At 38.8% G+C, this 15,000-nt stretch overlaps 1 protein-coding gene and 2 pseudogenes across 6 annotated transcripts in view; 1 reads left to right on the top strand and 2 right to left on the bottom strand.

The window, feature by feature from the left end:
- The window catches only part of LOC137996172 (WD repeat-containing protein 88-like), a 79,481-nt gene that overhangs the window by 23,893 nt on the left and 40,588 nt on the right, over nucleotides 1-15,000 (top strand). For 3 of the 6 annotated variants that reach the window (XM_068841614.1, XM_068841594.1, XM_068841591.1), the window contains exon 3: nucleotides 690-953. The exons of the other annotated variants lie outside the window; for them this stretch is intronic. The gene's annotated coding sequence lies outside the window, so the exon portion shown is untranslated. The remainder of the gene's footprint in view (nucleotides 1-689; nucleotides 954-15,000) is intronic. 6 annotated transcript variants of the gene reach the window in all.
- LOC137967234 (uncharacterized) lies at nucleotides 3,410-5,757 on the bottom strand (annotated as a pseudogene).
- Nucleotides 7,139-8,932, bottom strand: LOC137982115 (piggyBac transposable element-derived protein 4-like; annotated as a pseudogene).

The raw sequence follows: 15,000 nt of genomic DNA, 5'->3' as shown, positions 1-15,000 counted from the left end.
AGCTTATTAAAATGGCAAACACTAGAGAAGCGGAGAGAATTTCTATCTCTGGTTCAATGTTATAAGATAGTTTTTGGTATTGAGCATCTTTCTTTCCTAGATTTCTTTGAGTTTGCCAATAGTACACTGAAAAGAGCAGTTTGTAATTGTTACAAATATTCTTTCTTCATTCGCATTGTAAGGAAATGGAATGACTTGCCAGGATACATTGTACATGCCGAATCTTTGTCTGTTTTTAAGACTAGACTTTATAAATTTATCTGAATATTTATTGAAACTTTATTGAATCAGTAGCTATTAAATCTTATCTATATAATTTTTGTAAATTTTTAGTTAGGGAAATTGTTTTTATACAGGGTTAACCTCACAATTTCCCTTTTCAGGATGTTGTTATATTTGTGTTGTTATTCATGTCAAAATACAAATCAAACTGATCATGTGGGTTTGTAATATGAACACTGCTCATGCAGGAAGCAAGCAAGTCCAAAACATTTTAATGTTTTGGACTTTTTTGGCTTTTCCTTTTAAAAAAGGAAAAGCACATCCAAAAAATGCCCAGGAAGCAAGTGCATAATATGTTTTCAGCTCCATTCCAATACAACAAATGTAGTACCAACAGTCACATACATGTACTTCACACAAAATACTCTTTTGATTTCTCCTCACTGCTTTCTCACATTCATTACAAGGAAACTTATACCTCAGTCTCTGCCTGCTTGGATTACCCCCATTTGAAGAGTCTGTAACATTGGGACCAGGGTTAGGATGAACATCACCTGCAAGGGCAAGTCTAGATAAACGTAGGCTGGCAACTGCACACGGGTAGTACCTCACGTTGGAGCGAAAGTAATCTTTTCTAACTTGAGGTCACAACAACGCGTATCCAAAATGGCAGACATGATGAGCAACACAGGACTCATCCAGTTATCCAGCTCATACTCAGTTATAACAGGGTATGGAACAATGAGCATTGAGAAACTTATAGCTGACCTTATGCTGAAGCTTATGACCTTGAAGTGGTTAACTCCAGTTCAGAGCTGGAGTTTTTTTGAGTTTAAAAATTGTCCTATTTGGATGTAACATACTGTAGCTCATGCATTTTGCCGTGCATGCAGTTTTGATCTTATTTTTGTCCATATTTGGACATGAAATTGGTGTCGTAAAATCCCCAGTTTTGTTCCAAGGAAAAGAGTTGCAAGTTACACGCTTCAAGGTCATGTTCTTCTGCCTTATGCTATTTATTATATACTTAACAAAATGTTGCATTTCTGATTGGTCAATAACGAATGGATAAATAGGTTATAGTGTGCAAAAGAGTTTAAAGAATACAATAATAATAATAATAATAATAATAATAGAAATTTTCTTAGTGCACATTTAAAAATCTCAGTGCACTTACAATAAATAATAACAATAATAACAATAATAACAAAAGCAATAACAACAAAAATTAAAACAAGTAAACTACAAAGGTATCAAATGAAACCATGTTGCCTCGCAGTTATGAGCGCAAATTTCAATTGCATCGAGAAGCCTGAAAAATTTTTCAGGACTTCAACAGGATTTGAACCCGTGTCCTTGTGATACCAGTGCGACGCTCTAACCAACTGAGCTATGAAGCCACTGAAGTTGGGAGCTAGTCACTTCTGGGTTCACAACTTATCACGGGAAGTTGTGAGCCCAGAAGTGACCAGCTCCCAAAGGTCAAAGGGTAGGGTTAGATGTAGGGTTAGATGTAGGGTTAGCCTTTAGAAATTGCTGGAAATCAAAATTTTCTGGAGTTTTTGCTTGTCTTACAAAGCAATCAATTTGTTGCTGTGATCCTTGTGTTTTAAGAAATGATATCCTCTATTGTTGGTTTGGGAAGATTACTGACAGTAGCTGGGCTCATAAGTCAGGAAAGGCCCATAAGTGTCCCATACTCCTTTAGGTCCTTGTAAAGGGCAGACTGATCAGATTGAGTAGGGTTTCTTGACAAACAGGAATACTGTTTTGTTGGAGGAAACATTTCTTCAACGGCTTGACAATAGAGTGGTGTGTTTGCTTTGTGTTTCTTCCAGTTGCATTCAACATCTGTTCTGCTGAGGTTGTAGATGCCATGAATGAAAAGTGCAGCTGCATGGCTGCACTTAAACGTCCCCCTATATATTTATATATATATTTAATAGAGCACTCTTTGAATAATACAGAAAGGTGGGAATGCATAAAAGATTATTTCTTTCCACAAGATGTCAAAAGCATTGACTGAAGGCCTCAGGATCAGGTCTATATGAAACACATTTCTCAGCGTGAAAATTATGTCTAGACGCAAGTAGATTGATAGTGGGCTTAATTCCAAAGCGGTTGGTTAATTACATCCGTGTAGAGGGACCTATGAAGAAACCACTCTGTTTCCTTCCTTGATGACCGGTCTTCAGTACTTGATTTCCCAGGAATATGTGTAACTGAGAGCCAAACTTTCTGCTCAATATACACCATTGTTATAAATTATCTCCGTAACTAGTTATTGTTTGCCAAGGAATGAGATGTTCCCATTTTGGTTAATGGTGGCAACAGCAGCTGTGTTATCAACCATGAGGTTAGTTAATGTTCTTTCCTGATAGTTGGTCGGGACTTTGATATAAACAGGACAGCAAGTATTTCTAAATCATAAATATATAAATTAGCTTCTTCTGGGGTTCAGTTCAACCCCATTGACTGACGATCAACATGTGCTCCCCAACCAATGAGAGATGCATCCGTGGTCACTGTTACTTGGGTGTCTGCTTGGCTAATTTCATGTACATTATATGCCCTTGGGAGAGATCCGCCAGTTTATGTCTGATATGTTCAATTATGTATTAAAGTTCCCTTTGTATCTTTCAAGGCTAGGAATTTCTCCATTTCAAGTGTTTGATAATGAAGAGGTCCATACATTTTGAATGGGTCTTTTAACTGGCCAAACATGAAACTTGTCAGATACATGCAATGTCAACAGCAGTATTAATTTAGGTACTTTTGGTGTCCTGGCAACCAACTATCACCATAGCAACTGTTCTAAACAAATTAAGGGCTTTGATATTCGCAGCACAAAAAGCATGGTTTCCATGGCAACAGTGACAGTTTGTGATTAACTGAGAAATCCATAATTCATTGCATAGAACATCACTTCCGAAACAAGCACCAAAAAGTTAAGCTAAAATAGTTAAAAAGCAAGCCAACTGTGCCTGTTTCAGTACTAAGAGAGGAAATACCTGTAAATCTGGGAAAATGCAAGATAAAGTTGTACAAACAGTAATTTAACACTATATCCTTATAAAGAAGACACCAAGCATAATCTAAATGGATACAAGTAGTCCGGCATGTCCATATTTGATGTGTGACTGACTGTTCTCTCCACCAAAGTTGTTACCAGACTGATTTCAATGCATCACTTTTGCTCAGTTCTTTCTGTAGCAATAAACTCAAAATCTGGGACCACAAGCACCACATTAATTCCATTCGTGGCAGTCTCCGCAGGCAAAGCGGCTGTTGGTGACTTTTTTCTGAGGGTCTTTTTCTTTTGTTTCTTCTTATCTGCCTCTGGTTTGGAACTTGTGCCAAATGCTCCAGCCTGAAAAGCCAGCTTCTCAGCCCTTGATTTCCTGTTTGACCATATTATCTGCCTCCGCTTTCGATACTTGGAGCTGATCTTGTGAGCTGCAGAGGCAATTCTGACCTGCTCCTCCCTTCTCAAGGCTTTCAGCATATTCCTTCCAAGAGAAATTCCACAAGACTTCAAAGCTGCCTCTCTAGAAGCTCCTGTGTTGAATACCCCTACAGTTTCACAAACTGCTATCACCACAAGCCTCTTTCTGCAGTATCGGCTCTTGGGGCGTCTTGACCACAGCTGCCCATTGACACTTTCATTCTGGTTCTGGGTTTGCCCCTGTAAACATCTTTACTGACATGGCAAATACCATACCAATCTTACAGCTGTGCCCCCTTTTCTGCCAAGTTCCATACGTGGAAACAGCAACTTTAGCAATTGAATGGCCATCGATATCAACCATGCTTTCTTCACCCTCATTAGAGACTAACTGGCTAAGCCTTTCTGCTGCTTCGCACATCAGTTTCTCAACATCATTGGTGGCTATCCTTTCTATTTGTTTCATATTTTGGTTGTATGCCTTCTTGGTAACTGGAGGTGGAAGTTCCATACCTGCACAGAACTTCGCCAGGCCAGCACAATCCCACTGGTAAGAAGACAAGAAAGACATCCTGTTCACCTCATAGGCTCCACCACCCTTCCCACCAAGCCTCTTACTTGTTTGCAAAGCAGTGATAGTATGACGAAATGAACATTTGAAATAAAGATAATTCAGCAAGGCCGTCTCTGGTGAAGCTGTCTTAAAAAAGCTGGAGTCTTGATTTTGGATTTCGGCATGAGCTACAAATAGCTGATTTGCTAATACATTGGGATAGTAACTCAGCATCTTGTAGCTTGAAGCCATGTGCTTTCTCTTCACGATCAAAAGTTTTTGGAAAACCGTGACGAAAAACCCCATAGCAACCAAAATCAACCAGTCATAAACAATGGTAACTAAGACCAATTCTAATGACTGTCATTAATTAAAATTAAAATTTTGGCGGGCTTTTCGAAAAATATTCCAAAAACGTTTCGGAGTTAAAAAACCAATATAATGAACTCCCTTCACAACCTTCTTTTCAAATTAGGCAGTCAATTAAGTTTTCTTCAAAATTTAGGGTTAACTGCCTCCTCAAGTAGAAAGTCACTCAATACATTTATTGCCAACAATTTGAACAGAAACACATTAAATATGATAAAAATGCCCAAAAATCACCTTGGTGTACTTTAAGGGGGGTGCAGTATACTTTGATCTGAGTTTCCTGGTAGGAAAAGCTTTTAATGTAACAATATGGACTTCGAAAAGAAAAAGAAATTGGTTATTGTTTTTTTGTTATTTTGGAGCTCGAAGCTTGATTTCATGTAGTATGGCATTGACTTTACTCAGTGCGAAAGAACGTTCTTCATGTCCATAGTACTGGGCAAAGTCTTTCAGCTCCTCTGCAAGCCTGACTGCCTATGCTACTGTCTTGACAGCTGGTTCCTTGAGTCCCGGCTTGTAATATTCATCAAGGTCAACGTCTGCTGCATCGCTGCCTCCCTTCCGTTTCTCTTCGTCATCAAAGAGATTGTTCCAGACCTCCTTCCTCCAGTTGGGATTTGATCCTTCGATAAATCCCTGGCATACATCAATCTGGTCTTCTGATGAGGCACAGAGTGGTGTATGTATTGCGGTTACAGACAACAAAATAGTTCAATTTCCTGAGAATTTGATTGTGGAATGCTCCTGTTGTAGACTTGAATGGAAGATGCAAAAATATTAATATTACTAATAGTAATAATTATCAAAAGGAGAGGAGACCTCACAACAGGTCAATGAATACTTAAAAGTGAATTAGTTCAACAGGGGATACCATGAATAGCAGGCTGGCTGAGAAGCAATACTGGGAGATTTTTATAAGCTAATGCATGAGCTGACAAATGAGAAGGACGTGAATGCTGTAGCCGACAGAACAGACAGAACGAACTGTCGACTGTCCTCCAAATATCTTGAACAAAGAATTAGAGGTCATAGGCCGTGTACCTAAGTTAATGGCTAATTGGTTAACCAGGTCTTTGAAGAGGCAAACCAACTGTGAGAAAGTGATCATAAAGGGGGAGTGAGTTAACAAAGGAGGTGGTTTTGGTCTTGAGGTTCTGTGTGAATACATTTTTGAGGGTGACGCTTTCTCCTGTGAGTGGCTGCATGGGAAGCTGATAGAAGAGAAATATGGAGCACTGTCTTGGTCTGTAACACAGTGGCTGTCAACTTGATAAGTACAGTACAGTCTTGTAATCAAAGAACTACGACGGAAATGAACAACAGTGTGGTACGGTTGTGTTGTTACAGTCACAGTAATTATTGTTTGAAAGCAATGGCACTTTAATGTTATCTGTCGCAAGCATGTGTCGGATGTAGGCGATGAAATGTGTTTAGTACTTATAGTAGTTGTATTTTTGTGAGACCCCATGCCTTGGTGGCTCCTATTTAACAAGCTGATGAATGAAGCAGCTTGTCATTATTCGTTAATCGTATCCCAATTCCGTGACCGTCATATACAGGTAAAAGACAATGAAATTGTGGATTCAGGAAGTGTAAAAGGTTACTGCGACAGTTATGTACAGGTGACCACTATATGCCGGTCAACTTAACAGTAAATATAAGGCATGATTTTTGGGAAGTTGTTCAGTGACCGGTGTACACAAGGTGAACGCCACATACAGGGCCGTTATATAACTCTCACAAAATCTCATATATTTGATAATACGGGAGTATGGGGCTAGAGTAATATGCATCCTTGAAATCAGTGGATGCCATGTGACAACCTGGTTTTGTAAGGCTTACAGCTGTCCGTTGGTGTCCATTTTGAAATGGTGTGTGATTATTTTATTGAGTGACTTAGCATTTAAGATCATGCGACAGGTTTCAAGAAATGTACTCGCCATCTTCATGATTGTCTGCCACAATAATCTTTTTATGCAGTAGCTTAGTGATTCCCGACTCAACAGATTCTGTTTGAGCCTCTGAGAGGTTAGCATGACTTTAACCCTTTGCCTACTAAGGGGGATAGGGGTTATTTTTTAATAACATAGGCCCTATGACTTGAAATGTTTGTCAGGCAAAAACATTACAAAAAAACCATATATATTTATAAAGAGCATAAAATTTCCCTTCATATGAGATAACTGGTCATGGGATACATTAAATCACGTGACTTTCCGAAACGCATAAATTTGCATAATTAAGTAAATATTCAAGAGATATTAACATATCAGATGTTAACTGAAAAAAAATACATCTGCATCAAACGTATTTCACCAAATCGTGTTTCATAAGCCAGATTTCAAAAGATAAAAGGTTGCAAAGGCATCCTTCTAGAAGACAGTTTGCAAATCAGCACTTAATTAACCAGCTTAATTGTCTCTATAATAGTAAAAAGATGCAAATTTTGACAAGAGAAACAGTTCAAGTCAATCTCAATCAACTCATTCAATTCATTACTATTTTGCAAGTCTGACTTAACTACATCACTACAGACCCTATAACAATGTTTAATTTTGCAGTGCTCTCTTCCTCCCCCTTTGAAATGGCCTCCCTTCTCCTTCTTTCAGTCTTCTGGGACCATTGTAGCGGTTATCATCAAAGTAATAGTCCTGTAATGTGTGGTACCTTAGAAAACATGGTTCTGGGCACATCCTAACTCCACAAATTGCACAGGTGTATGTAGTTTTCACTTCTTGAATGTGGACTTTGCATGTAGATCTAGTGCCATGACTTATGAGATGATGAAAATGGTCACGGTTGAACCTGATGTGTGGGATAGCAGCTGCGATTGGATACAATCCGGTATCTCTCCTGAAGCACTTGCCTTCAACTAAAGAATTTATCACTGACTTCCTGAACTCTAGACTGGTAATGCTGGCATGATCAGGGGATTTAGTATGCAAAATATGTGCATTTGATAAGCACACTTCCAACATGTAGAAGAATACCTTGTAGTACCAAACCACTCCCTTCATGAGTCGGACATATGAAACAACCCTTTGGTCTGACAAATCGACACCACCCATATAAGTATTATAAAGGTGAACAACACCTGGTCGAGCAAAATCCTTCTTTTCCCATTTGCCATTGACTTTAATAGAGCGCTCAACAAAACCCTCATCTGTTCTTGCTATTGGAGTAGTAGCCAAAACACTTACTGGTTTTCTGTCACGCCATGTCACGCAAGTGACATTTCCTTTTTGCCTATACAAACTCTCTCCCCGTTTAAGCTGTTTGACCTTCTTTTCTTTTACATCACAAATTTCTTTGGGTAGGCCTTGCCTGTTGGATCTTACTGTCCCACATGCCAAAGTTTTCCTTTCCTCAAGTTCTTCAAACAGTGTCACAGATGTATAATAATTATCCATGAAAACATAATATCCCATGTCTAAATAGGGTTCAATTACTGACATCTTTGCTTTTCTCCCCAAATCTTTCTGGACAGCATTGCCTTCCTTACCAGTATAAATTTTACTACTTAATAAATAACCACTAGTAGATTCTGCCAACGTAAAAGTTTTAATTCCAAATTTTCCCGGCTTGATTGGAAGGAACTGTCTGAAGTGCACTTTTCCTTTGAACTTTATCAAAGTTTCATCAATGGCTAGTTGCCTTGTAGGCTTATACACTTGCTGAAAACTAGGTATTATTAAGTCCAAGAATGGCTGGATCTTGCACAACTTATTGTAATCAGCTGAGTCAGCCCTGGGTGCTAAGGTGTTGTCTGCAAAATGCAAGTATCGCAAAATCTGAAGGAAGCGATCCCTGGCCATTATGCTAGGGAAAAATGGAGTGCCAAGCACGACATCTGTGCTCCAGTAAGAACTAAGGTTTGGCTTATTAACTAAACCCATGTTTAGACTGGATACCACACAGAAGATTCTCCAGGGCCCCTTTTCTGTTCTGCATATAAATTAGTTTGTTCGACCAACAATTGCCATACCTCTTCAGTGATAAACAGTGAAAAAAAAATCTGGGCAAGATTGGAGGTTTTCAGAACCAACAGTTATTCCAACCTCTTCTTGAAATTCTACGTCTTGTCTACGGTTGTGCTCCTCAGACCAGTCTTGTTCCTCGATATCCTCATCCACTTCCTCGTCTGTGCCCTCGTCAGTTGTTGGTTCATCCGAATCTTCTTGGCTAGATCCTGACTCGTCCGAGTAAAACTCATCGTCAGAGACACGGTGTTCCATAACATGTGCCAAAGGCAAATCGTCTTCGTCAACGAACTGAATATTTACACCACTTCGACCATTTGTAGGGTCAAGATCTGATGTAGAATCATTTCTCGCCGCCGCCATTTTTAAATTGCCCTCGTATACGCTATGCTACAAAAAAAACCTTGATAATTTCGTTAAAAACAAGCCAAATTCGACCAAATCTTTAAAAAATTGGAAAAACTCTTCGTGTAAGCTTCACGTAAATGAACCATAAGTTCCCAGGCCCCAAAGAATTAGTTTGGGGCTCAGCGGAAGTAAGGCTGTATTTTTCTGGACACATATGTCCAGTTAGTACGTTAAGGGTTAATCCCTTTTCTGACAGGGATTAGAATTTGGAATTCAACCTTTTCACCAGACACTGTTTCCAGAATTTCTGCGTCTGAAGTTAAAGCTTGCCATTGTAAATAATGGAAGGCTCTATTGCCTGTATAGAAGGTTTCTTTCATTTAAATATTTTAACAAAAATGGCATCATGGAGTCAAATTCCTGCCTTTCCTCAATGAAGTCAAGATAATCTGTTTGACAGGGTATTTACTAATTCCGATGCGATGGATCTGTTCCAATGGATCTGTTCTCACGGTTCTTTCTTAAGATTCGTGTAGGGATGGCTCTTCCCTAAACAAGACTTTTTACTGCTCATTTGAAAACTTGATCGGGGCGGGACTTGAAGTTACGCTCTTTGTTGGTAGCTGAGGTACTCACTATACCACTGATTTTATTTCAAGCTTGAATGTGGTTAAGTTGGGTTTGTAATTCGTCCCCAAATAACAGTTTGGTGACTTGGGCATGCTATTTTATTTAGGAGAGGATCACTTTTATCGAGCTTCAGCTTCTTACTACAGTCGCCAACCACTTTTGGGGTCCTGCGTTTCCCCTGAACAAGAGCCTTTGTCGAGGAACAATTTGCTCAGGGCAGCTATCGTCTTGCTCATTTATAGCTAAAATAGCCATAAGCTCATTTTTCTGCGAGGAAGCTGTATTTTTTCCTGATGCAAGAGTACCCTCTTCATCTTTCCTCAAAAGGGCATCCTCATTGTTTTCTATATAGTGTGTGTCCGCCATATTGGAGGACCACTTTGATGGGTTTTCCCTGTGTTTACCTTTCAGAGTGCGGGCAGTGCAACTGCTTTTAAGATATACCTTGCGTTTTCGTTAACGTTGTGAATTAAAATCGGAAAGGTAGCTAATTTACAGTGCCCTTTTTATCATTTGAGGTATATTTTAACCACAAAGCCTCTTTCAATCGATTTTTTGAGCCCAATTTTTTCAATATCTAAAACCGATTATTTCGTTCACTTTGTCTTGTCGGCCTGATTATTTTTAAATTTGAAAACATGATCAGTGAAACTTATAAAAATTGGTTTTAGTGCAACAGTTTCTTATAAATTGGGATCATTTTCATTTCGACATGACTACGAGTGAAGAAATCAGGCCAAAAAATTGTAACATCCGCCAGTCTCACGGCATATCTCTGCGCGATTTGTCTCGGTTCATTGATTGCATGCTGCAATTTGTCTGCCTGAATTTTTTTTTTTTTAATTTAAATGGTTTCTATGATAAAAATTGCCTTGATCCCAAGAAGCCTTTGAACGATTAAAGTAGAGTGTGAATTGGTCTTGTTGATATAATGTCGTCGTTTGTTTAATTGTTGGTTGTAGGAACAAAAGCGACAAGTGTCCGAATGTAGCATTTTGCAGTGTTCCTAAAGTTTTAACAAATCAAGGAGAACAAATGGAAAGATTGTCATCAGAAAGACGTTCTCTTTGGTTAGCGGCAATAAGCAGAGATGACTTGACAGAAAAGATTTTGTGGGAAACATTTTATCTGTGGCGGAGCAGCCCAACTTTGGGATAGATTCAATCCCGATTGGCTCCCAAGTGTGCACCTTGGTCACGACAAAAACCAATTGAAAGGGCAAAATCACAAGATAATCTGGAGCGTAGTGCCAGAATCAAGGAGTGCAGGAAACGTAAAGCCGAAAGAGAAGAAAAGGAAAAAGTGAAAGTTATGAAACTGGAGGAGGCTAGCGAGCCAGTGAAGATTGTTTTTGATCATAAAGCGTTAATTGATGACATCGAATATGTTACAGCTGATACGAGAGAGTTGAAAATGAAACATGTTGCCACAAATACAGACGAATCTGCCTGTCTAGCTGCTCAGCAGGGGGCGCCAGGACAAGTTTATGATGAAGATTATTTTTGTAATGATGATGACAAGGTCAAATTTTACACTGGATTGCCTTCATATGAGGTTTTGATAAAATTATTTTCCTTTATTGCTCCTCACGCAACTAGGCAATTCTCCCGTGCTTGCCTGAGCAAGTTTCAAGAATTTATTATGGTCGTTATGAAATTACGGCTAAACATACCTCACCAGGATCTCACCTATTGGTTTGGTGTATCTCGATTTGTTGTTTCAAGAGTCTTCAATTCATTGATTGAGGTAATGGATATTCGCTTGTCTCCTTTGATAGTGTGGCCTGAGCGCAAAGAACTTCAGAAAACCATTCTGAAATGTTTCATAGATGCTTTTGGTCTAAAAACAACTGTGGTTATTGACTGTTTTGAGATTTTTATTGACAGGCCTACCAATTTGCTAGCAAGGGCACAAACATTTTCTAATTATAAGCACCACAACACCGTAAAGGTGCCCATTGGCATTACCCCCCAAGGAACAATTTCATTTGTCAGTGAAGCATGGGGTGGTAGGGCATCAGATAAGTTTGTAACTGAAAACTCTGGTTCCTTAAAAACTTGTTTCCTGGAGACTTAGTTCTTGCAGAAAGAGGGTTCACTGTCCATGAAAGCATATGGTACTACCAGGGAAGCTAAAATATCCCTGCTTTTACCAAAGGGAAAAGTCACTTAGATCCAATAGATGTGGAGAAGACAAGAAACATTGCAAACATACGAATACACGTGGAAACGGTGATTGGAGTTTTGAGACAAAAATACACTTTTCTTGCAAAGTACATTACCTACAGGTTACCTCGCATGCAGGAAAAAAGAAGAGAAGGAAACCCCTTTGATTGATAGAATCATCAGGGATGTTCTGCATTAGTGAATCTGTACCCTCCAATCATACCATCTGACTAAAAGTCGCTCTTTTTAAGTGAACTGAACATGGCTTTGCATTTCAATTTCCTACACTTATTGAAAAATAATTGATAATCCACATAATTGTAGGGTCATAACATTAATGCTATAATGTCCTGGTTGACATTATTTTATCAGATATCAGAAATATTGCTGTAAGGTATTTTAAAAACCTTCTAATTTCAACAAACTTAGATTCATGATGAAAATTTTAAAACTCTCAAGATCACTGTGAACATTGCCACGTTTGACTAGAAACTTCCTATAATCCAGTCAAATACTGTCACTTGTTAAAAAGCAGCCTAACAGATTCCCTAGGAATTATTAAACGTCCCATCCCCTAAATATTTAGGTTAGTTCAGTTGAAAATATCAGTAAGAAGAGGACCTAGTGAGGATACTTTGTCTGCTTTTTATCTCTTGCACTTCATCGTCATCATCATCAAGCACAAATCTAGAATCTTTCAAATCTGGCTCATTTTTAAGACTTTCACAAGTTTCATTCACAGCTTTGTTTTTCCTGGAAGAGGAAGACACTGAGCAATAATGCGCATAGCGAAGTTGTTTTGGCATTGTTAGGAAAACGTTAGTACCCCATACAGGTCAAATGAAAATAGATTCCATGAGAGCAATGTTCATTATGGCACTTCAGAATTTTGTCAGTACTTTCAGTCTTTTTTCCACAGGTGCAAATGTTATCTCTCTCTATTGCCTTTGAGACCAACTTTTCTTCTGCAGCTCTTCGATTCTTTGCTCTTTCTTTTGGTTGAAATTCAGGGAATTTCCTGCAATGAGGACAATATCATACCTTGGGAACCTTCTGAACTGGCAGACATGATGGATGAAACTTAGAAACTGGGCATGATGTGTTGGAACATGTTACTGTTTCTTCACTGGTTGTGCGCCTGCAATAACAATCTCCATCCTGATGTGTGATATTTTGGGGCTTCACGTTTAGCTTCCTTGTGTACTACCTCCCCATAATCTCGGGGAGGATACAGATCCTCCAAAATAAAGAAAGCTGAGGCAGCTGTTCTTCCCAGTGGTTATGATCAGAAGTGATCCTTTCTTGAACCTATGATCAGAAGTGATCTTTCTTGAACCAACCGCACGCACTCATTTTCAATGATGACACAAACAATAAAGTCACAGTAAACACGATCAGGTATAGTGTAATTGTTGCTGAACTTGGCTGTAGTAACTATGGCTTCTCTTTAGTACAAATTCTGAACCAATTTTCTCCAAACAGGAAGATTGTTTTTAGACATAAGAGTCAAAATCTTTCCCATCAATGTAGTAGGGGCACTTAACCTCACCCAACTCAAGGCCACACACACTAAAAATGAAAGTGTAAGAGTACACTTTAAAATGGTGTAACATTGTTACCAGCCCCCCTATCCGTTTTTTGTGTGTATTATTACACCAACTTCTAAGGTGTAGTTTAACTCTCGAAACAATGGTATATTTAAACGCAAAGTAGTGTAAAATGGGTGTTATACAACTTTGCACTTGTAAAATTACACCTGTAGCAAGGGTAATAATATCAGAAAGGAAGGACAAGCACGACTCTAGATAACATTACTTTAGCTAACAGCCTACGGTGTAGATGAATTCTTTCTATTGCTTGTTAGGTGTTAGTTCTCTATCTCGTTCCAAACTTCCCGACTACCTACTTGCTTAGTTCCTTAATAAAAACTGTAACTTTGACAGGGTTTTTTTGGGAATCAAAGATTTGTCGAATGTGTTTCTGAAGAAACATGAATGTATTTGCACAGGCCTTTGGATAACAAAAGTTATAAGCGTATAATAAAAAGAAATTAAACATTTAACAGCAACAAGATGGCCTCCGGTAACTTTCAGTAATTTGTCACCTTCTGCAATGATGGAAATATCATCATAATTCGGGAGTTCCCCGACCATGAGGATAAATGGCGGGGAATCTTCCTTCAACCCAATCAAGTCTTCTTCAGTTGGCACAACCTGCACAGAGAAAGAAGTGGAAAAGAACATGTTATAAACAACAATATGAAATTTGCATGGAGTAAATTTTCCAAAAAATGCAACCTTGACTTATGCTGATTGTGCACATTCTGTTGCCAAAAAATTTCCATGAATTTGTGTGTAGTTCAATGTTAGGGACTGTGCAATAGTTATCTGGAGGGGGGGGGGGGGGGTTCTAAAATTAGCAAAGTAGGCCTTAAAATAAAGTTGCACCCCCCTGAATTAAAGGTAAAATAACTTCTTGTCCACCCCCGTCTAGAGGGGAGATTACTTTCAACCCCCCCTCCCCAATCTCCGATCCTCCCTACATCCCTCTTTACCTTTACACTACTTCTGGTATGTCTGCATCATCAATAAATAAAACTTGGAAGCTGCGCTCCTCATAATCGTCGCCTGATGAACCACCTTCATACTCTGTTGACTCCTCCTCAGAATCACTTGAGGTATCATCATGAGAACTGGAGGGCATGTTTTCATCATCATCTTCGATGTCTTCATCAAATGTTCTTGCTACAGAACCATCTGCATGCTTAACGGCATTTTCACAATTGAGTGTTCCATCTTTGGGTCAATAGGGGGCAAAATTCATGTGTCTTTATTTGAAAAGAGATTGTTACCAAAATGTTGCCTGATGATCAGAGTTTCAGGTTCTGAAACATCTTCGCACAAACTGCTCTGCAAAAATTTTTATGGGGGATGGTTTGAAACCCATGTGCATGGGGTACGGACACTACACACATGAATCATTAACATTTTTAAACTATATGTTTTATTGAGGGCATGGAGGATATACTTTTTCCAATATGTCAAGTAGGATTTAATATTGGCTTGTACAAAGAAGTGATTGATGAATTGTTATTGATGATCCTAAGAAAAGGGATGCCCCATAGACTTTGATGCCAAACAATGAACAAACTTCACTTTTTAATACCTTGCAAAACAAACATTATTGCAAGAATTATTCAGGTTGAATTCAACATTCAAGCACTAAAACCAAGAGAATTGTTCCAAAGTGATAACAGAACAGGCTGTCAATCAACATAACAGGCATCAT

Source organism: Montipora foliosa, chromosome 1, assembly GCF_036669935.1.
Source record: "Montipora foliosa isolate CH-2021 chromosome 1, ASM3666993v2, whole genome shotgun sequence".
NCBI classification, from domain to species: Eukaryota; Metazoa; Cnidaria; class Anthozoa; order Scleractinia; family Acroporidae; genus Montipora; species Montipora foliosa.
Note: the sequence above shows the minus strand (reverse complement) of the source record. Positions and strands in the feature narration are given on the sequence as shown.